The 17,918-nt window shown below is 38.2% G+C and overlaps 1 long non-coding RNA gene across 1 annotated transcript; it reads left to right on the forward strand.

Annotated features, from left to right (window-relative positions):
• Nucleotides 1–487: 487 nt before the first annotated feature.
• Nucleotides 488–16,852, forward strand: LOC121166152. Its single transcript, XR_005885347.1, has 3 exons — nucleotides 488–507; nucleotides 14,435–14,660; nucleotides 16,702–16,852. It is a non-coding gene; the product is annotated as an uncharacterized LOC121166152 (long non-coding RNA).
• The last annotated feature ends 1,066 nt before the right edge of the window (nucleotides 16,853–17,918 follow it).

Raw genomic sequence — 17,918 nt, forward strand, 5'->3', positions numbered from 1 at the left:
ATTTTCTGTCTCTTGCTCCTTAGGGTATAGTGTATTTCATTTCCCATTTTTTCTCCCTTTGTTTGCTTGCTAGTTTCATTTCCTGTTCTTTTTCATGAAATCCAAACCAAATTCTGTTCATACCTTACATTTTTTCTCCACAACATTTTTTTTTCATAGCAGCTTTTCCTTGGAATGATTTTGCCTGCATGTTTTCCCGCCATCGCCTGCCTGGGAAAATTCATCAGTTGCAAAGTACACAATTGTGTTCATCTTTTGCATGTCATGAAAATTCTCAGCCTATTTTAGAGTTTTACTTGAATGTACCTCATTTGCCAAAGTTAGTAAGAAATAAATCTGTGCTTATTACTACTTATTTTTGTTTCCATTTTTTAGGTGTAACACTTTGTCCTATGATGAGGGATATTCATAAGTGAAGACTACTGATGGGCTCACACAAGGTGGCTTAGCGACAACCATAAAGAGAACCATTGCTTGAATCACGTGTGAATGAACTCAGATGGAAAGGTCAGTGGTTTTTTTGTCAGTTTTGCTTTTTCTTTTTGCTAATGTCCCTTTGCCCCCTTCTTTGCTAAATTCTTTTCATTATTTCCTCAAGGCACAATGGTTTGGGACAGCTAGAATTTCCATAATTGCTCTTCTCTGGTTTCTTTGTTCTTGTAGTTTTCCATGTAATTGCTTTATAACAATGATTTCCAAACATGGAAGTCCTGATTTACTTGATTATCTCGTAAAAAAAAAAAATGCATAGTTCATGAAGAACTGACTCGTTAGCAGTGGATGTGGTCTTAGGTCAATTCTGCCCTCAAAATTCTATTTTCAAAGCTATGTGGTAGGTGTTTGGCCTGGTTCATTGCACAAAATAATAATTGCCTATTGCTAAGTACATATATAATTGTAATGTTAGCAAGTGTGCTATAAGCTTTAATGCAGTAACCTAGGGACTTGAATTTGAGAACCAGCGCTTTAAACTAATTTTCTTTTGGCTTTAATTTTTCTCATAGGAAGGTATCTTAACTGTTATGTAAAATTAAGGATGCTAAGCTAATGTTGAATTCATTAGCACATTTGATTTAGAAAAAAAGAGGAAAAATGCTCCAGTATGACATAATGTCACATTTTCTTTTGGCCATTTTGTCATGAAAATACTGTGATAACGTGAAAGGCCAACATCTGAGGGGGCTCTGGATAACAAAGTAGAACGTTGGCTTGTGATGTCACTGTGAAAGTTCATCTTGGCATCATTGAACTCCATCAATGACATTCTTGTTGTGTGATATTTTTTAGAATTATATTCTATTTAAATTGCAGAATTAGAGGTAGAGGCAAATAAACAAGGAGAAACATAGAGAGGAGAGATCTTTCATCTAGTGTTCACTCCCCAAATGAACAGTCAGCGATGCTGGGCCAGGCAGAAGCCAAGAAACAGGAGTTGCTTCTAGGTCTCTCAAGGAAGTGTAGAAACACAAGCACTTGGACCACCCTCTGCTGCTCTTTTAGGCCATCCGCAGGAAGCTGGATTGGAATGGAAGCAGCTGGGACTTAAACTGGTGTCCATATGAAATGCTGGTACAGCAAGCGACAGCTTAATCCACAAGCTACAACACTGGGCCCCTGGTTGTATGTTCTCTCTCTCTCCTTATCTCTATCTCTTTAAGATTTATTTATTTTTATTGGAAAGACAATGTACAGAGAGAACTAAAGCAGAGACAGATATCTTTCATCTGCTGTTTCAGTCCCCCAAATGACCGCAAGTGCTGGAGCTGAGCCGATCCCAAACCAGGAACCAGGATTTTCTTTTGGGTCTCCCACATGCAGACAGGTCCCAAAGCTTTGGGCAATCTTCTGCTGCTTTCCCAGGCCACAAACAGAGAATTGGATGAGAAGTGGAGCAGCCGTAATATGAACTGGTGCCCATATGGGATTCCGGCATCAGCAAGTTGAGCCAACCTGACCAAAAATCACGCAGCCGTAGCTGTATGATTTTTGAAAGCTGCTCTTCACTTCAGATTCTGCAATGATGATGGCTACTGATGCAGAAAAGTGACTTGGACTAAAGGGCCTTCTACATTTGGAGGTGAAAAAATCAATATCAGATAAACAATGATGATATGATTGCTCCACAAAAAGATTGATATTCAATGCTTTGCTTTTCTAAACTACAAAATGTCGATGCTGTCCAGGAGGTATTCTTAGGATTAGAACTCGATGAGTGAGGCAGTAACAAAAGACATCTTTTATTCCGACTACATAAAGACAGTGTTAAATATAGAACATTTTCTGCATACATAGGAAAATGGGAATCAAACTTAAGAGAATTGTTCCATTTGTCCATGTCATATGTGGGGAGAAGGACCCTAAGAAGACAGAAAGGAAGCGTCCTATTGAATTTCTGGTCAATTTTATGCTTTGGTGGAGATGGGTACCTTGGGATGGCTCATCTTAAAGGCTCTCTTCATTAGGAAAGCCCCAGAAAATTCTGTGTCACTTAGGTTTCCCAAGCAAATATTTTCCTATTGGAGATAAAAGTTCTGATCAGATAAGTAGATTGTAGGCTATTTCTACGAATTTTAAGATGCAACTTTCATTCAAGTTTATTAGTCTTAAGTAACTTTTTGGAATTGTGATTTGGTCTTCCGTTGAGAAAAAGTTTCTGAGCCAGCGTGAGCAAGGGTTAATTCTTCAATCTGTGGCAACTAGCATAAGGTAGTATACAACTGTCAATGTCTTGATGGCAGCTGCCTACTCTTGAAAATCAGAAAAAATGAAATTCCATGATTTTAAATTGCTAGGCTAGATCTAGAAAACAAACATCATGAAAAATATATATCTGAAGTTTAAAACTAATAATTCACTAATATTTAGAATGTGCAAGAATGAACCAAAAAAAATAAACAATAGGCAAAAATGGACAGAGCATGAATAAGTAATGCATGGAAAGAGGAAATGTAAAAATCCCAATATCATGTTACAGTATGATTTCTCATTTCTTACCCTAGTAAGAGAAAATCTATCTGCACCATTTTAAAAAATAATATTATGGTGCTTCAAAAATTAATGGACAATTGGAATTAAAAGATAAGTTTATTTTGATAAAATGTTTTAAACTCACAAATAAAGGGAATTTTCAAAAACCTCATGTATGATGCTTAAAAACTTTATTGTACCAACGAATCTTTAAATTTCATTTCCCATGAACCTTTTGAGGTACTTCATAAATGAAAATAGATGAAATTTTATTTTAAAAATTTTATTTATTTTTTGTATATCTATTTATTATTATTATTATTATCATTTTATGATACAGTTCCATAGGTTCCTAGCATTTCCCTTATCCCAATCCCAACTTCCCCCTTTCCCCCACCTCATTCCTCTATATCACTACTAAAGTATAGTTCTTCATACACAGTCATATGTCCTTCATTGCAGGCATGGACAAAGGCACAGCATCTTATTGTCATGATATAGTAAACAGTTTCATTGTAAGTCCATCTTTGTCTGGAAGTAGAGATGCATACTACACTGTATCCTCACATCTGGATATGTTAGTCTCCATTTCACAGCTACTGTACATCGCCTTAAATGAAAAGTCATAATACAAAATCAACAATAGAAAGAAAAATAGAAATTTACAATGCCATGAAATTAAATAACATGTTACTAGATATGACAGTCACCATTACACAATTACTATACATCCCCTTAAAAAAATGAAAAGCCACAAAACAAAATCAACATCAGGAAGAAAAAGGAAATTAACAACACCATAAAGTTAAATAATATGCTACTAAATGATTAGCGTGTAGCTGAAGAAATGAAAATCAAGAAGCTTCTTGCAGAAAATGATGCTCCTGTATGGTCTATGAGTCATTGAATGATTTAATCAGAAGAAAGTGTTTTGAAGAGATGAAACTCATTAGAGATAGTGTGAATTGAGGTGGCCACTCAACATTGTGGCAATGGTTATTCAAATTAACTGCATGCACTACTGCTTCTGGGTGGACAGCCAGAAATGTTCTGCCATAGAACCACAAGTCAGAACATGCGAGTGGAAGTGCTATCGAACTGTTATTGTTGATGGAAATTCCAATTGACAGGATTATTTTAGGAGATGATAGATAGGCATTAGGGACTGAACATGTGTCCACTCCAAATCTATTTGTGGAAGTCCTAATCCTCAAAGTATTAGTAGTAACATGTAGGGGCTTTAGAGAGGCAATTATGTCATGGAAATGGAGCCCTTGTGAATGGGATTGGTGTCCTTGTCCAAGGGACCCTTGAAAACACTTTCATTCTCTTGCTTATGGGGTAACACAAATATAGTCCATTTTATGTCACCTGGAGAAGGCCCTTTAACTGACTGTGATGCCATGGTCACCACCCTGATCTCAAGCTTCCAGCTTCTGTAACTATGAGCAATATATATTTAAACCAATTTATTATAATAATCCAGATTAACTAAACCTGTGGGCAAAATGTGGTAATTGTATATTATGAGTTATTATGTAACAATTAAGAGTGCATGTAACAAATTATAAGCAGATCATAAAAACATGCCTGTGAAGAAAAGGGGAATATAATGAATGTATCACAGAATATCAATGTTTTTATTAAAAATATCTGCCACCAATTAGAGCATAATTTATCAAAATGTGTGCAGAGGGTCTGGTGTGGTAGCTTAGTGACAAAAGTCCTCACCTTGCATGTGCCAGGATCCCATATGGGTGCTGGTCTGTATCCTAGCTGCTCCCCTTTCCATCCAGCTCCCTGCCTGTGGCCTGGGAAAGCAGTAGAGGATGGCCCAAAGCCTTGGGACCATGCACTTTCTTGTGAGACCCAGAAGAATCTCCTGGCTCCTGGATCCTGGATGAGAATAAGCTCAGCTCTGGCTGGTTTGTCCATTTAGGGAGTGAATTTGTGAATGGAAGAACTTTGTCTCTCCTTCTCTCTGTGAATCTGACTTTCCAATAAAATAATTAAATTTTATTTAAAAATGTGTGCAGAAAAGAATATATTAAACCCCAGTATTCTCCATTTGTTAAAATAGTGGAAGTAGGGGATATGAAGAAAATAATTTTCTTTTTTTTTTACTTATTTGTTTTCATTGGAAAGACAAATTTACAGAGAAAAGGAGAGACAGAGAAAAAGAACTTTTTTTCCTTTGGTTCACTCCCCAAGTGGCTCAACATCCAGAGCTGAAGCCAGAAGCCAGGAGCTTCTTCCAGGTCTCCCACATGGGTGCAGGCTCCTAAGGTCTTGGGCCGTCCTCTACTGCTTTCCCAGATCACAAGCAGGGAGCTGGATGGGAAGAGGAGCAGCCAAGACATGAGCTGGCACCCATATGGGATGCTGGCATTTGCAAGACAAGGATTTAGCCACTGGGTCATTGTGCTGGGCCCAAAAAATAAAATTGAAGAAGCATTTGCAAGAATCAGTACCAATAAATAATTAAACAGTCAGGAAACATGATTTACTCAACCCTGTTTGCTGAAAAATCAAGAAAAATACCCATAAAACTCATTCTTGGTAGGTAGGTGGAAAGGAAAACATATAAAATAACATACAATTATAATAAACAAATAAAAATAAAATCCCCACTATCACTGAGGAATAAAAACACTGTATATATAGCAGTTAATACCCAGTATGCTCATCTCTCTTACAGAAAGTAAATTTTTCTGTGTTGTGTGTGATAGTTGTTGAAAGAGAAAATACGATATTTGTCTTTTTGGGATTGGCTTATTGATTTTTCAGGTGGGTTCATTTTGTTGCAAATTGTATGAATTAACCTTTTTATGACTAGTAGTATTCATGGTATATATTTACTACATTTTCGTTTTTAAAAAGATTTATATATTTTTGTTTGAAAGGCAGATTTGCAGGGAGAAGAAGAAACTGGCAAAGAATGTAAGAGAAAGATGGAGATCATTCATCTACTGGTTCACTCCCCAAATGACTGCAGGTCAGGAGCCTTTGAAGCGATGAGTATGGAGCTCCTTTCTAGATCTCCTACATGTGTGCAGGGCCAAAGGACTTGAGCCATGCTCCTCTGCTTTCTCAGGTCATAGGCTGGGAACTAGATCAAAAGGTGAGCAGCCAGAAAATAAACTGGTGCCTATACGTGATGCTGGCACCATAGGCAGAGGATTATCTTTATCATGCCACCACTCCAAACTCTGTTTACCACATTTTCTTTCTCTAGTCCTCTGTTGATGGGTATTGGGGTTGCACAGCTTACTGTTGTAATTGAGCTTCTATATAACTCTCTTACATGCTGATTTCATTTCATTTCATTTAGATAAGTTCCCAGAAGTGGGATGTGTAGGTCATATGGTAGATCTATTTTCAGATCTCCGAAGAATCTCCATAGTGTCTACCACAACGGTTATATTAGTTTATACTCCCACCAACAATGTATTACGGTACCTTTTCCTTTTTTAAAAAATTTATGTATTTATTTATTTATTAAATAATCTTACTTAGTTACTTAAGGCACAAAGGGTCAAGGGCTACAGGAAAATGAGTAATACCATTGTTTTCACACTAATATCATCATTTCCCCCCCTGTATCTGGGGTCAGGGGAGAAACAGAGAAACAGCCTCCCACCCATCCCAGGTCCCCAATGTGAAGCATGCTCTGAGGGTCCTGCTCAAGCAATTTTGATAGTTCAACAGTTCTGAATTGCTGCCAATCTCGTCGTTCCAATCGCAATGAAATCTATTCCGAATCCACTGACTGACATAGTCCCTCCACAGTTGGGGGTTCTGAGATCAGCAGTTCAGTTGGAGGGATCCCCAAAGAAATTTCGTCTGAGGTGATCCCAGACCTGATTCTTGTGTGTGTATGCCAGTACAGGGTCCAACACAGACCATTGCCCCAATCAGCTTATGCATATGCTGGTGGTTGCAATTGCTAGGTCAGTTCTGTTTCCAGCCCTGTCTTCCACGTGAACCGATAGGTATTGTAGTCCAGCCCGACCCTGTCTACTTCCCTCCAAAAGCTTGCCAGCATTAATTGTGCTTTGATTTTCATATAATACCTAGTCTAATGAAGGTGAAGTGAAAGCTCAATGAATTTTTTTATTTGTATTTTCCTGATGCCTTGTGAACTTGAGCTTTTGGTCATTTGAATTTCATCCTTTGAGAAATGCCTGCTAAGTCTCTTGTTCATTTCTTCATTGGATTCTTTTGTTAAGTTTCTTGATCTCTTTATGGAGTCTGGATATTAATCTTCTGCAACTATCATACTTTGCGAATGTTTTCTCCTTTTCTGTGGACTGTAATTTAGTTTATTGATGGCATCCTTTGCATTTCAGAAGCTTCTTGGCTTGGTGTAATTTCATTTGTAGATTTTTGTTTTGATTGCTGGTGCTTTTGGAATCCTTTCCAAGAAGTTTTTGTGTACACCTTTATCTTGTATGGTGACACCAACATTTTCCTCTAGTCATCTGATGATATCAAGTTATTAGATCTTTGATTAATTTAGGTTTGATTTTTGTAAAAGGTGAAAGAGTAATATTTAGTATGAAGCAATAATAACTACAACAAATGACTTCATTTATTTGAAGTCAAGAACAACTGAGGCTTCAGGCTTTTAGAAGGTTTGGGGAAATATATTTGAGTCTATTCTGACTTTTTAATGCAGCACAGAAAAGAAAATTGAGCAAAAATAGTTGCTTCTACAACGAAGGAGGTTGAATGTTTGTGGAGTGCTTTGGAGACTGAAAAGTGATCCAAACCTGTAAAGGATTGTTAAGAACCATTTCCCTGCCCCACTCAACACCCTCCAAAACACACTTAGTTCTAACTAAATTAATCCTGTACTCACTGAATTAATTCACTTAATTCTTACTGAATTACTTTGACTTGGTGATATTTTTCTTTAGCCATATGAATCGTTCTATTGCCTTAAGTTGGTAACATACACATATATCCCTTGCCCTTGTAACTAAGAGTCCCTAATAACCATGTATGATTCTAGAGATGAGTATATTGGTTAAAAGATATCCAGCAAAGAGCAATAATTAATGATACACCAGAATTTTATATATATTAGGACTTTATATATCTTGTGATTATATATGGAGAATATAAATATATCTCATATTTACATATGAGGAACTACATCATTAGAATAATAGTGATCCATATCCATTAAGTGTGTCATAGTATTTTGAGTGAAAACAAAATGCTATCTTTAAAAGGAAGATTTTAAGTTGAAAAGAAATTGAAAACAAATATCCTTTTTCCCCACAGATCTTAAAAATAGAATACTCAAATGTAAAATAAAATAAATATTTATGAGCCATGATTCATCTCTCTCAATTGATATGAAACTGATATGTTTCTATGGTAACAGTAAAACTACCATCTAGGAATGAGCACTTTTGCGAGTGTGTTTTTGAGTGTGTGTCTGTTTTCATAAATACATAATTTCAGAAGCACAGAATATTATGAATATGAAAGAAACTGAAGTGAGCTGCCTGAAAGTGCAATTGATGGAAACAAATCTAATAAAACAAAAGAAAAAAAGTGTTAGAGGATAAATGAAGAAATCATTTAAGGTGATTAGGAAAACTTGGGAAGATTTAGTCCAGAGATAGAAGTTGGAATCCTTTAGCACAAAAAAACTGGGGCAGGTCTGAGGCAGAGTGGGAAGGCACAAGGATTGTGGGTGAAGTTGCTCAAGCCCACAGAGCTATGAACAGAGATTCAGCTCTGATCCATGATGTTACAAGCAGTTTCAGGGTCTCAAGTTTACTGATTTAGGTCAACAAAAAAGTAGCCAAGCAGATTTGGATAGTGGGTGTGGGCCACCAGATTCTGGGTAGCAGTTAAAGACAAGAGTCCTTCTTTTGTCCTCTGAGTTTTGGAGGTGATGCTAGTCAAGGCTGAGTGTAGCAAGTTAAAACATGGATGAGTGGGAAGTGCTTTGCAGCCCCTTCAAGGCAGAGTTCAGGAAAGACCATGCAAGCAGGACTTTCAGTGCTGGGTGAAGACTGCAGTCACGTGGCAGAGCAGGGCTGAGTTTCTGTTCTGCACGCCCCCTCCCTGTCAACACCCTTGGTTTTGAAGAATTCCCCAAATCTTTTCATTAGGTGAATTCTCCACTGGAGGCATAATTAAAAAGGAATTCAAAAAGAAGATTCACATTTTCTGGGGAACTTAAGACTTCACTCCTTGCTGATGCTTCTACTATTTATTGATGGCCCTAAAAAGTCGGCAGGTCTGTAGTACCTGACTGTAGTACCCTGTTTTCCTTCCTTTCCATCATTATCAAAGTAGAACAAATCACCCCAAGGATACTGGTGTCAAAAAAGTTGGATAATTTTACACATTTTTCCCTTCTTACAATAAAACAAAACAGAAATTGAACAAAGACGATTTTTTCCCAAACGTTTAATGGTCTTTTATTAAGCAAATTTAAATTTTATTAAGTTATGACTGCCATATTACATATAAATACTATTGGGAAAGTTATAGTAAAATATACAGAAATTTACTCATGTGCTTTCATATAATTATTATTATTTTAATAACTTCTGCACCTTTATTCTCCTTTGTTCTTGGTGTTTCCACTCTCAGTTATCTGTAGATAACGTTTCTCACAGACAAAGCATCCAGATCCTGGGAGTGGTTAGGAAAGGCATTAATCTGATTCTGAAGAATGAGGAAGGAAGGAGATCTGCTCGTTTAGTACAGTTTTCTTTTTTTTTTAAAGATTTATTTTTTTTATTGTTTTTTCATTGGAAAGGCGGATATACAGAGAGGAAGATCCTCTGTCCAATGATTCACTCCCCAAGTGAGCGCAATGGGCCGATACTATGCCGGTCCGAAACCAGGAGCCTCTTCCGGGTCTCCCACGCGGGTGCAGGTTCCCAAAGCTTTGGGCCGTCCTTGACCTCTTTCCCGGGCCACAGGCAGGGAGCTGGAAGGGAAGCGGGGCTGCCGGCATTAGAACCGGCGGCCATATGGGATCCCGGGCGTGCAAGGCGAGGACCTTTAACCACTTGCGCCACGGCGCGCCGGGCCCAACAGTTTTCAACCAGTTCCATGTCCTGTACCATGCTGTGACTCATCCATAGGCTTCATGTCTCAAACCTTTCTGGTAGTACACAGAAAAAAAAAAAAAAAAACAAACCTGAGTTCAACACTGCACCCAGATGTAAACTCTTGCACGTAAGATCCCTTTTACGTATGAAGTCAAGGACCTCCACACTATTTTCTTTCACAAGTTAACACATGTTGACATTTTTAAACTTACTCTTGTTACTTTTCCTTTGTTCTTAGTATTTATAATTTTTTAAAATTTTATTTTTTATTAGAAAGGCAGAATTGCAGAGAGGGAAGGAGAGACAGAAAGAGAGTGAGAGAGATAGTCCATATGCTGATTCATTGCCTAAAAGGCCACCATGGCTGGAGCTGGCGGCTCTTAGGCTGGGATCCATGAGTTTCCTTTGGGTCTCCCACATAGGGTCACAGGCTTAAGAACTTGACCCATTCTCTGCTGCTTTCCCAGGCTATCAGCAGGGAGCAGGATTGGGAGTGAAGCAGCTGTTACAGGAACCAGTACCCATAGGATTGCCAGCGCTGCAGGAACATGCTTAACCTGCTACTCTGCTGTGCTAGCTGCAGGATTTATAACACTGTAAAATACTGCTGCTTTAATATCTCCATTGGGAGCAGAGAGGAGCTCAATTTGCCTTGTGTGACTAAATGTCTAAACTGATGTACCACATATTATAACATAGCTTTATAAATGCAAAACAGGAGAAATATGTAAGAGACTAATATGCTGTATCTCTTGTGTATGAAATTTAGATTTTTCATCAGGCAACATTTATCTCTCAGGTTTTCCACTACCAATCTTTTATTAATTATACTCTTTAGCTAATGTTTTTCATCAACTAGAGAAAATTAGGGACCTGGTCAAATTTTTCTTTTGAACTCCATAGACCTGTGCATCCAATTGCCTTCCAGGCTTTTCCACCAGGAAGTCCCACTGACAACTCAAAGTAGTCCAGTGTGCTGCATCTACATCCCGACTGGGTCCCAGCCTGCATCTCTTCTCTTGTATTCTTTGCTATCTGAACAAATCATACTACTGTCCATCTAGTGTTGAGAGTCAGGCAATTGGCACTTACCCTTGTCTCTTCTCTGTCAGTTGCTATACCCCCTTCACTTAATCCTCCTTGGGTTCAGGCAATCTATAATTCTTCCTATCCATTTACCGCCCAGGTATTATTCAGTTCATTTTCCTATTCTCTCTGCTGCTACATTTTCAACCCTCTCCAATTCTTAATTTCCAGTATCAATTTCCTCTGACTTTTTCATAATATTTAGATGCTTCCCATTTGATCCATTTTGCACAATGGAGCCAGAGTGAACTTTCTAAGATAAAAGTTTAACTTTTTGTTTAGAATTCTATAGTTCTACAGTGTTCTTAGAATAAAATTCAAATTCCACTTGTGACCAAGTGTCCCACCTAACCTTTTAACATTTTTCCTTGTGATAATCTGTACAATAGCCCTTTAAAATTCCTTTATTGTGCCATATACTTTTTCGTCCCTCAAAATGAACATGCATATTTTTCCCTTTGTTTCTGAAACATTGTCCGTCTTTTCTGTAGCTTCCATCACTACTCAAGTGGTAGTTGCGTTATTTCCTACTAAATCTTCAAGATAAAGCTTAGTGGTCCTAGTCTCTGGGATTATTTCCCTGAAGCTCCCACATGTGGGGCTTAGTATTTCTGCCATGTGCTTTTGTTAATTCTCTGCTTACTAATTGTAAGGTTTATTATCTTGTATTAGGTCTCTAAGAGTACACTTCCATCAGCTGGTTTATTCTCAACATGCCCTAGATAGACAGTTGTCTGAGACCCATGCAGGAGGTTGGTGGCTCAGTTTAGGACTTAGTCTGTATGGCAGGGTCGTAATAACTTGGGCCATCACCACTGACTCCCAGGGTGCACATTAGCTGGAAGCTGCAGTCAGGAGCCAGAGCTAGGGGAGGAACTCTGGCAGCTGTTGGTGGACACAGGCTTCTTAACTGGTAATCCCAGTGTTTGCTGTCTGTAAATTCTTTGGGGATAGGGATAGGTTTCTTTCTTTTTTTTTTTTTTTTTCCTGTTTTGTCTCTGTATCACTACCAGCGTTTCTGGTGTTTGTTAAATAGATTTATAAAATGACATCATGCCTGGTTCGGTAACATGCTCTGATACTTCACTCTTTCCTTCCTGGTTTCCTACCCCTGTGCTTTCCTCCAGTGTTCAAATTACTGCATTATTCTTTACTTTTGATTTGCTTTCTAGCCTTGTACCTTATTCTCTGTATCTGGGCTCTTTGTCACACCTCAGAATCAGCTGGTGTACTTCATGTGAGTTCTGTTGTACTTTAAAGTAAAGCTTTAAAGAGTTCATGGGAAAATGGAATTAAAAGACACTATGCATTTTCACAGGCTTTTGAAGTAGCCTTACACACTCATTAATCACAGTACTTATTAAACATCTATTGACGTTAGATCTAGTGCCTATTCTGGAGATAAAGCATAACCAAAATTGACTTATTTTATATTTTTTTTCAGAGGTAATACTTGAGATGGAATATATGGTGACAGGTAACTTGTCTCTAGTTTTATACATTCACAGAAAGAATTGTGTCCCTGGAACTGTACTTAATGTTGTAAACTGAAGGCCATTTTCCTTACCTGGACCTGGCTTAGACAAGTGTGATTTTGGATTTTGAACTGATGTTACGTTAGGATACAAAAATAGGATATTTTAATAGGGATATTTTAGGGGACTGAATGTGTTTTGCAAGTGAGACCGTTATGAATCATTGGGAGTCAGATGGTGTACTGGGCAGGACAGCTTCATTTGGCCCTGACTTTTACTTACTTCTGATGTTCATACTCTTATGCAAGTATAATCCGCTGCACTTAGATGTCAGTGCACCTGTGACTTTTTCTCAGACCAACAGAATATGGAATAGCTAATGTAATTCTATTCTTATTATTTTATCTTATATAAAACCTTGCCTTGCTAGCAGATTTAGTCTAGAGATGTTCCCTGTTGCTGCCCGTGTTAGGATGCACATGTGGTAAAGAAACTGAGGACAGTTTCTAGGTGACATTCAGCAAGAGCTGGTGCCCTTGGTCTTTGAGTTTCAAGGAAATTAATTCTTCCAACAACTGAAGTAAACTTGAACACATGAGCTCATCTCTAGTGAGGCCTCGTGGTATGACCCCCGCTACTGGCTGCCGGCTTTAATTGCAGAAATTGGGAGTAAGCCCACCTGAAATCCTGACCTATAGCCACTGTAAAATAATGAATGTGGGTTAGGTTGCTGGATTTGCTTTACAGCAATTGAAAATTAGTACAAGAACCATATAACAAGCAAGCAAATAAATATACATTTGCACAAAGTTAGAAGATATTAAATTATGCGAATAGGATAGTGTTATAAAAACTAGCCCAAAACAGAGGTTACTATATAGGAACAATCAAGACAGTCCCTCTTGTAATATTCTATTGACAGAAGCATAAATAAATAAATAAATAAATACATAAGTACATAAATAAGAAGCTCACAATCATGAGCTGGAGTAGAAAGTAGAAGGACATTTTAGCAGAGAGAATATTTGATTGAGATAGGAAACAGCCTGACATGTTGAAGGAACAGAAACAAGGCATTTTGTGTGCATAAAGGAAAATGGTGGGGCCAGTAGGTGGAGTTTTGAGCCAAATAATAAAGAATTTGCATTTCATCTATAATGCCTAAGGGAGTCTTTGAAGGATTCTTGGCAAGGAAGTGACAAGATTTACCCTCTAGCTATTCTGTGAAGAATGGCTTCCTGTTGGGGAATAGTATAAGGTTTGAACAAAAGAGACATGTGTATTCATGTAGGATACCACTGCAGATGAGAAATGCTCATGACGCGGATGGGTGTGGACATGGTTGTGTCTGGGAGAACAGGCTTGTCAGCAGGAGGAGTAAGACCCTTCCTGACTGGTCTCCTGGTTATCTGTGTTTGGCTCTCAGTTCTTCTAGTGAGTTTCCTTTTCTCTGTACTGAGTTTCTGCACATTTCTTGATACTAATTCTCCTGGAACTGGAAGAGATCTTTCAGAATGTGTTTACCACCATTTTGTACGCAGTATTCTTTACCTATGTCCTCTCCCTGTGCACTCTCAAGTTCCTCAGACCTGCTATCCCTGTCTTTTCATTTGAGTCCCAAACTGACACTAAAAAAAAAAAAGGAAAAAGACACCAGATGAATGAAACAAGAGAAAAAGTCCTCTTGTGACACATTATTTTACTAAAAATTAATATTCAAATGATTTTTTTTTCTGGAATTGTCAGTTTTGCTGGTATTCTGACCCCTTTTCTTGTGACATATTTTGAACATCTGTATTCATTATGTTCAATAAAAAGCAGGAGAGAGAACAGCTTCTGTGCCAAAACAAGGATGGGGAAAAGCCCTGTAATCGACTACATTTACATTCCTTGAGAGAACACATTTGCAATTGAGCCTGGCCTGTAGAACATGAGGAATGAAAAGAATAAACAACTCACTGATGCACAGCTACAAGGACTATTTTTGTTTCTCATTTTGTTGAGGACATTTCAGAGCTTCTGAAGAATGAATATAAACCAACATGGGGTGAGTATCCTTGCAAATCAGATAATAGCATTTCTTTAAGTCCAAAAACACATTGTTAACAGTATCTTTAACTTGTTTAATTTTGTTTGAAATATTACTAAAAATTCCTCTACTTCTGTTTTTTATGTTAAATTTCACAGCTCACGGCACTTAGCCTTCATGAAGTAGGAATTGGGTCGTGGCTTTCTGGGAGCGCTTGGACAGGATCCTTCAAACCCTCCAGTCACAGTACTCCAGGCTCTGCCCGATAGCTTCAGCCTAATTTGCTAGGCCCTTCAGCATCTATTCTCTCTCCATTTTCAGGTTTATTTATTTTTATTGGAAAGTCAGATATACAGAAAAGAAGAGAGACAGAGAGAAGATCTTCGTTGCAACAATTCACTCCTCAAGTAGCCGCAATGGCCGGAGCTGAGCCAATCCAAAGCCAGGAGCCAGGATCCAGGAGCTTCTTCCTGGTCTCCCACGTGGGTGCAGGGTCCCAAGGCTTTGGGCCAAGCCATCCTTGACTACTTTCAAGAGGCTACAGGCAGGGAGTCAGATGGGAAGCGAGGCACTGAGACATGCATAGGCATTCATATGGGATCCTGGCGATTTCAAGGCGAGGACTTTAGCCATTAGGCTACCATGCTGGGCCCAGCATCTATACTTTTGCCTGGTCTCTGGAATCTGCTAATGCTGTAATACTCATTAAGTAATACTCATTACTTGTCACCTAGCATTTTGTTTAAAATGCAGATTGTGATTTAGAATATCTGGAGAAAAGTCAGACTGTGCTTTGCTAACTACCCCTCTGGCTGTGCTGATACTACTGGTTGAGTAAGGATAAGTCTAATTTTAGTTCTGACAGTACTCTACAATACCTTCTCCATCTTCATGGGATGACCCTTCCCACCAAATCCGATCTCCTTCTGTAAAGACTCTCTTTCTCCTTGAAACAGTGAGGATAACTTACTATCCCAATGGTCTTCCCATGTACTTCAGATAAGAATGCAAAGTCTTTGCTAGGCTTGTCAGGAAACTGTATTAATCAGGCTTGTTTGTAGTGATAGTGAAAATACCTGAGGCTAACTACCACATAAAGAAAACAGGTTTATTTTGGCTCATGGTCCTGGATGTGCAAGGTGGAGAAGCCACATCTCATGACGCCTTCTTGCTAGTAGTGTCCAAAGGGTGGGAGCAGGAAGTGCATGTGTCTAGTCTCTCTAACCCTCTTCTTATGGTCACCAGGAGTCAGTCATGGGGTTCTGCTGTATGATGCATCCAATGTTAACCACTCCTCCAAAGGCGTCACAGTTTAATTAAGTGCCCTCCCTCTTAATACTTCACAATGGGAATTCAATTTCAGCATAGGAAACCTGGGGCGACACGCAGACCATAGCCAGACCTTGGCAGTTGCTTCTCCAACAACTGTTCTATCACTTTTCTCAAACTCACTCTATCACTATGGGCTACTTGTAGTTCCTGTGTGTTACCATGCTTCAGTCTTTGAGACTTTAAAAAAAAATGCCCTTCTCATTCCACTGTGGTATGGCTAGAGTAGGTAAATTGCCCAAAACTTTTGAAGTATCAAAGTAGCTATAGCAGAAGCTGTTGCTGCCCATTGGCCTGAAAAGGCAAGAGAAGATAACATTTTGTGGGAGCTGGGAGAGAGTTTGTGGCCATAGTAGTGTTTTTCTATGATGATGACTATGATCATGAAACATAAGCAGTAGAGTGGGAAACTAGGGAGGCAGCAATGTCCAGCCAATATATTTTTTTCAGGTCATAAACGTGCATATATATGGCAGAAAGCACAATGGAAGACAGATCATGGATTTGGTGATTGAAACGAGGGACCACAGAAAACAACCATCTCACAGATTTGTTGTTCTAACTTGTGAATGCTTTCCCATAATGCCTAGTTTATCTGAATGACATCATCTGCGCTGACCCTCATTCTGAAAGACTCAGCAGAAGCAGAAGTCACAAAACTGAATTTACAACTATGGCAATGATGAGGAGATTCTAAGAACCCTTTTTTTTTATTGGCATATTTTTGTAGCCAGAAGAAATACATATGTGGATTATAGAAAACATTGAGACCAACTAGTACGGAAATAGCCTAGAGGATATTAATGAAAATCAGGAAGAACAAAGTACGTATTATGAAGAGAGTTTCAAACCTTTGAATATTTTAGGTGGCATGATCAAGAAATTTCTAGAAGGTAAAGTGGGAACTTCTTGATTGCTGTGATTTGGTCATTATTCTTTTTTGGCTAATATATTTTCTCTCTATTTCTCTTTCTTTTGGCTGTTTGGCTAATACATTGTTGCATGATTACTCTTTTTCTTTCGATATCCTCACTATTTATCTTACCTTTCTCTTCAGTTGTTATGCCTGTTAATTTCTAGGTTGTGTTTCCCATAAATTTTTAAAATTTTTTTCAGAGGTCACTATTGACAAAGAAAAAATGATTCTCTTTTTTCAGAGATCACTATTGACAAAATTATGTTTTCAGAGATTGCTATTGACAAAGAAAATCTGAATTATTTTTTTAAGAGTCCATGGTGTATACCACCTCTGTCATTGAGTTATACTTTGGCCACTATATATGAGCTAAATAGTTTTATTCATTTTTGTTTTTCATTCCAAGAAGTTGATTTATTGCAAAGAGCTAAAAAATTTTTAAAATATTTTGGTTAAACGTTCCACATGGAAAGTGAATTAAAATGGTATTCCTTGAAATATGTAGGATAGTTTTTAACCAATAAACATACTATTTAAGAATCAGATTTGACAATATATTTTTAAAGATTTATTTATTTTTATTGGAAAGTCAGATATACAGAGAGGAGGAGAGACAGAGAGAAAGATCTTCCATCTGTTGTTTCACTTGCCAAGCAAGTGTTGCGCTGTGTTGTGCTGATTTGAAGTCAGGAGCCTGGAGCCTCCTTCAGGTTTCCAAGTAGGTGCAGGGTCCCAAGGTTTGGGCCGTCTTCTACTGCTTTCCCAGGTCACAAGCAGGGAGCTGGACAGGAAACAGGACAGTTGGGACACAAACTGGCACCTGTGTGGGATCCTGGCGTGTGCAAGGCTTTAGCTGCTAGGCTTCTGCACCTGGCCCAGATTTGATAATATTTTAATTAAACATCATATCATTTGAATACAACAAAAACAAGTTTGGATTATTTAACCTTTGGGAGTAATACTGATATTATCAAATCTTATGAAGTGTATTAGCTCTGTTATTAGTAATATGGCTTCTGTTTTTAATCTGT

Source organism: Ochotona curzoniae, unplaced genomic scaffold, assembly GCF_017591425.1.
Source record: "Ochotona curzoniae isolate NIBS_2020 unplaced genomic scaffold, NIBS_Ocur_1.0 contig_1071, whole genome shotgun sequence".
Taxonomy (NCBI): Eukaryota; Metazoa; Chordata; class Mammalia; order Lagomorpha; family Ochotonidae; genus Ochotona; species Ochotona curzoniae.